We start from the raw sequence: 6,452 nt of genomic DNA, 5'->3' as shown, positions 1-6,452 counted from the left end.
CGCGCTTGGCCAGACCCCCTCATTCCGCATGGATGTGTGCTCTGTGACATTGACTTATGTATGCACAAGTCCCCCATGATAGATAGCACAGCCACCGCTCCCTCATTGTTACTGGGATGGCAGCGGGGTTGGGAGTTGGGGGGTTGGGGCGAGGTGTCTAAACGGTTGTTCCGAACCCCTGTCAACGCGCGCACAGGCCGCTCGCAGCGGAACGTCGGTAACGACACCCACCCGCTCAATTTTGCGACGCTTAAGGTTGTTTCCAGAAACTATTCTCATCCCGCGTTCCTTTATACGCCTCTCTCTCTCTCTCTCTCTCTCTCTCTCTCTCTCTTTTTCTTGCATGCTTAACATCCCTAAATCATTGCTGTAGAAAACAATTATGCCGCCACGTTTTTTTTTTTTTTTTGGTTGTTTTGTGAGGATTTTTTCTCTCCGGGCAACAACGCGGGGGGAAGAAAAGGCGCTCATTGTTCCATTGTTCGCACCGTATCATTCTTCGCCTCTGAACGCCGATTGTTTGGAGCACAGTTGGGCAGACAATGGTTCTCACACGCCGGGGAAAGAGGAGCTACTCATTTAACGCGGCGAATTACCAAATTCGCCTGTTCACGTTTCCCCTCGTAAAAAAACAAGCCACTCCTGCCGAGGTGGAGTCCAGCGGACCCGGAGCCAAGATTACCACCGATCGGCGTCGCCACTCGCCTCGGATCTGTTTACAAATGTCGGAATGACCATTTTTTTTTTTTTTTTTTTACAGCCGACAATTAGACAGCCGCGGCCGGTCCAATAAAAGTGTGATGGTGGTGTATTGGCCGAGACACCCTTCCCCAGAAATGGCAGCGGACCGAGCGGCCCTCAGAATTTAAAGCAGGACAGGCGTGCAGATTCGATCCCGCCGTCGCTCCGTCTTTCCGCCCTCTCCGGTCCGGCTGTCTTAATCCGCAGCCCGGGAGTCGAGGTGGGACGCTCGTCTGGTTCATCAGCGGTGTTTTCCCCCGAAACATCTGCTGAGCGCCGGATGGCCACCTGGCCTGGCGGTCCCCCGGGACAGGTGGCATCAGGGCAGGTGTGGGAGTGAGAGACGGACGTCGGCGCGAGGAATAAACACATAAAATGCAGAAGGGCCCCCCTCATTAAAAGCCCGGATAAGCACATTATAACGTGTTCATCTCGGATGAGCACCCGGCCCTCCTGCACCTCGCCGCCATTTCCACAAATCACCAACATCTGCAATATAAATGTGTGTTTGCGTCCCCGTCTGTGTGTGTCTGTATATCTATCTATATATATATATATATATATATATCGGCCTCTCGTTGACCTTTCCGCTGGCACCACATCTGATTCATAGAATTACGCTTATTTGTCTTTTGCATTGCAGTGGCTTTAAATCAGAGGAGTGGCCGTGAAATGCTCTTCTCGACATGCAACTGGAGAGCATTAGATCATTTGGGGGCAGAAAGCAGAGAGAAAAGAATGTATGTACTGGGGTGCGGGAGGAAGCCATCTTTCAGGTGGCCAGTTTTGAATCAGGGCCTTTTTTCATCTCTTTAGTACAACACATCTACATCACGCCCATTGCTGAGACGAGGAATGAAATACGGTTTTGGGTGGGGCGAGTACACCCTCATTCCTTGTTGTAGCTCTTTCTGGCTCTTCTAGTAGTTCGATTCCATGGAAATTCCATGATCTTTCAAGATCCGCAATTATATACCGGTTCTCTGTCATAATCTGGCATTCTGCAAATCTGGTATGAATTAATTATCAATTTGGTGGTACTTTTCAAAATGTGAGTAAAAATAGGGGTCTGTCCTATATTCTGTTCCTATACAAAAAAAAACCCCAAACACAATCCCCCACACTAGTAGATGTTGCCAAATATGACATTTTGTGTGTGTGTGTGTGTGTGTATATATATATATATATATATTTTTTTTTTTTTTTATAAAGTCGCTAATACAGTAATTTCTAACTATATGCAATAACGTTTGACTTATATTTATATATGGAATGTGTGTTCTGTACTTTCTCACTCGAGTAAGCTGCCCCAAATGCAGTATTTAGGGTACATTATTTAGCAGTAAATGTTAAGTAGCTTGATTTCCTTTTTTTTTTATAAAGTATTAAACAGCTGTTTTTGGCAAACTGCATCCATGTGACCAGCAAATCATGAGCTATTAAGAGCTAGCGGAGCTCTTAGTCCATTAGCGGAAAGTTTTAACTGCAGAAGAGGCCCTTTTAAAGATCGTAACGGAATTCCCAGAGCGAGCAATCAGCTGCGAGAGTTTGGACCCGGTCCTTTTCACACGCTTCAAAGTCGTCTCACTCACTCTGGCAGGCCGGAGTCATTTCCATGAGAATCACAGTGGTGATTAATCACAGCGGCCGTCCACTCGCAAACGTCACTCGGCCGCTTTTAAAACCATTCCCCCTGTCGCGTTTTACGCGTGCTGAGAGACGTCCTGTCCAAAACAGACCTTCTCCGGCCTCCAGCGGGACCTCGACTCCGTCAGAGCGGCCCGGCTCCGTCCAAAAGCTCTCTGCGCCAGCTGCCTCCTGTCCCGGCAGTTGTGTTTTTCAAACTCTTCGTCCCTATTTGACGTGTCCAGACTGAGACGGGGGGCGTTTTTTTTTGACGAAGGAGACGCGATTTATTATCAACACTTTTCAGATCGAAACCCGCTCGGCGTAATCTAAACAGGCTTGGGCCAAAGCCGCGTTTTTTTCGAGGTTTATTCGGGACGTGGCAAAGGTTACTTCCTGCCTGACTCCCAGCATTCCCCTGGCCTTCAGGGAGGCGCGTGGGGGCGCCGTTGGAGACGTGTGCGGAACGGGGGTCTCCCGCCGGGTGGGGCGAGGTGGGGCGTGCGCGGGCAGAGGGGTGCGGAAGGTGGAGGGTGGGGGAGTCAGGCCGCCATTTCCTCCTGGGCAGAAGAAAGGAGTTAATGACACCCTAGTGCCGCACGCCCCGCCGCTCCTCCCTCTCCTTTATGGTGCTGGTGAGAGACGCATAAAGGCCCCGCGGAGGTTCGGAGCCGGCAGCGACAGCGCTCGCGTCTCACCACAAAAGACGAGGTGGGAGACGGGCGCGGAAGAGCCCGAGTCGGGAGAAAAGGCGCGATGGCAGTGATTATTATCACTAAATAGAATATAAAACGCCAGCGTGTGGGCGAAGGACGATCCACCCCTCCGCCCACGTGGACCCTTGAAACCTTCAACCAGAGCGTGGACGGGTTTAAAGACAGTGCCGTTTAAAGGCTGCCGAGGGGAAGTGGGGTCGTGGTAATGAGTGCCTTTGTGGATGCAGAGGGGACTCCGGGGTGGAGACGCCAATGGGAGCCAAGGTCAGGGTGCCACCGAGCCCAAAACACTCCGGCTTAAAGGGGTGCATATGGTGGGCCAGAGACCCTCAAACTAGTCCTCTCAGATGCCCCCAAAAATTCATCGGCAGCTCGGAGCTGCGCCTGGCCCTGTGGGCTGGATTTCTAACACGTTACCGTTACCTGCTTTAATTTTCCGAATACAAATTAAATCCTCACTAAGCTGACCTGAAATCGATAGTTTCATTTAAAGGCAGAGCGATTTAACAAAAATGAAAACTAGCTGGTCCGGCCAATGGAGGACGGCCATAAATCACATGGCTTTGGGAGGCAAAAAGCCGATTTGACTTGTATATGGAAAAAAAGAATTGCCGGGGGGGGGGGGGGGGGGGGGAGAAGGACGTGGAAATGAACTCTGGGTGTATTAGCGCTCGTATTGACCAGCTTCCAAAATATTCCCTCCCGTAACGCAGTCACACCGCGGAGCCCGGCTGAAATTGGAGCGACGGCGGCCTGGAAAACACCGAAATGAATTCTCCCTCTCAAAACTTTTCAATCGTATCTTTGATTGTGCTGCTGCTTCGGCGGAGAAAAGAAGAGAAAAAAAAAAATGCAAACCGGGAACAACAGGGGGAAAAAAGTTGAATAAATTCTGGCAACAACAAATGCGAGCGCGTGTATGTGAGAGAGAGAGAGTGTGTGCCGGGGTGGGGAGAGTGGCGGGGGTTCTCTCTCTCTCTCTCTCTCTCTCTCTGGTAAGGGTTTTATTTGTACATCACACAAACATGCCAACATCAAACATGTAATGCCGTCGCTCTTCACAGACGGAGACAAAAGGGATAGAGATGCAAGCGTCACACTGTCATCAAACAGTCAACTGCTTCTCAAACACCTAGGAGCTCAGCTGCTGGAGATCAACACAATGGCGGCCCTGATGGATACGCCGCCGCACCTCGCCCGGGCACACGCCGCAGACGCCAGGACGGCTGCCGAGGCGCCATCCAGCTAATACGTCGAGTTGAGCTGAGGACTTGGAATATTTTACTCGTGTACGTGTGCGATTGCAGGCTGCGGTGCACGAAGTGTGGTAGTAGCCTAGTGGGGTAACACACTCGCCTATGAACCCGGGTTCGAATCCCACTTACTACCATTGTGTCCCTGAGCAAGACACTTAACCCTAAATTGCTCCAGGGGGGGACTGTCCCTGTAATACTGATTGTAAGTCGCTCTGGATAAGGGCGTCTGATAAATGCTGTAAATGTAAATGTAAATGGGGGGGGGGTCACGGCTGCCGAAGCCCATCCTGGGACGCTGGGCTCAGTGCAGGGCCATTTTCAATACAGCGGTAACGCTGGCATGATGAGGGTCATGTGTTAGGAATGCACGCATGATATACATGGTGAGGACAATAGGTGAAGTGAAGTGATTGTCACGCGTGATACACAGCAGCACAGCGCACACAGTGAAATTTGTCCTCTGCATTTAACCCATCACCCTGAGTGAGCAGTGGGCAGCCATGACAGGCGCCCGGGGAGCAGTGTGTGGGGACGGTGCTTTGCTCAGTGGCACCTCAGTGGCACCTTGGCGGCCCGGGATTCGAACCGGCAACCTTCTGATTACGGGGCCGCTTCCTTAACCGTTAGGCCACCTAGACCACAAGCTAAGACAAGCTATGAGGTTTAAGAGGGGCTCACACTACCCTCGGTGTCCCTCGATTTCTCCCACCCAGTCACACATACGCTGTTTAGGAATTTGGAATGACCACTACGCAGACTCCCGTACCGTGCGTTAAGTGACGTCCTCCTGTGATTAATGTGTGTTATTAACGAAAAGGAATATTGCTCTCCTAAAAGTGCGATTTTTTTTTCCATAAAGCCAGGTGCATTTTTTTATTACTCCTTCACAAATGTGCGTACCTTCAATGGCCTCGTATTTAAAATACGACCGGACAGCATCAGGATACTGCAGAGCTGATTCAACCCACATTACTTCTTTCTTCAGTGCTGACCTGGTGGTCCCTGCAGTCAGGTCCTGTGGGGCTGCTGACACAGAATCTATATACAGGTCGGGACCCAGGGGTTCGAGGTTTTACCGTTCTGAATAAAATCCCAAAAGCAAACAACCTTTTCTCTGTCCATGACAGAACTTAAAACACATTTCATTATTAATCTGTCCTGGTCAGCTACTGTGATTCGTTCATGACCATCATCTTTATAATTCGTACAAATGTGTTCTTGTCTCAGGTTTTTTTTTTTTTTTTAATCAGAAAACTTTATTAATCCCGAAGGAAATTACTTAAGACAATGAATGTAGAAGACATACAACAAGTGCACAGAGATACAGACATACATTTATGAGTATAAATAAAAATTAAGTAAAAATAAGCACTAAAAATGCTATTTAGGAGTTATTACATTGAACTCATACGCTAGGAGTGGATATTCCATTAAATGTAATGGACGTCCTTGTCCTAATTAATTTAACAGATTTTTTGATGGGTAATGTAGGAGGCGGCAGATTGATTATCAGAGAGAAATGACACATTAAAGCTCAATAAAATAGTGATGATTCTTCGGCACTAAAGCGCTGATGAAACAGGGACTTTTTCGTGCTGGTAGGTTGTAAGTGAAAGCATATGTGCGTTTTTTGGGGGGGGTGAAATTGTCCTTTAAGCACATGACTGACGCTGTCACGATGCCTGGCAATCGAATGGCCTAGCAGCAAATGTGATGTGGCACAGCAGGCAGTATCTGGTTTCTCCTGCACAGAGTGCATTTCATATCGCTCAGAGGGCTTTATGAAAGGAGGGGGCTAATCGCGCAGATGTTGCGCGAGTCTGGCCCGACGTGCATTCTGAGGGACAGCTGTCACATCGATTCTGAACGCTCGTCTGCCGCTGTAAGTGCACACGAGCCTGTGTGTGTGTGTGTGTGTGTGTGTGTGTGTGTGTGAGAGAGAGACTGCTCTGTATGGGTGGACTTATTACACGCATACTTTGTCAGAAAATTGGAGCTGAGTTTTCAGACCGTGAGGCACAAAAGTCAGGGCCGTCACTGCTGTCCGTCAGGCCGTGTGTGCGCTAATGTGACAGATTGCTCGTGTGAAGGCTCGTCCAGGTTTGTCAGTGGC

The sequence above is a fragment of the Denticeps clupeoides genome, chromosome 5 (genome assembly GCF_900700375.1).
Source record: "Denticeps clupeoides chromosome 5, fDenClu1.1, whole genome shotgun sequence".
NCBI classification, from domain to species: Eukaryota; Metazoa; Chordata; class Actinopteri; order Clupeiformes; family Denticipitidae; genus Denticeps; species Denticeps clupeoides.
The sequence above is the reverse complement of the archived record's forward strand: the minus strand, read 5'-3'. Positions refer to the sequence as shown.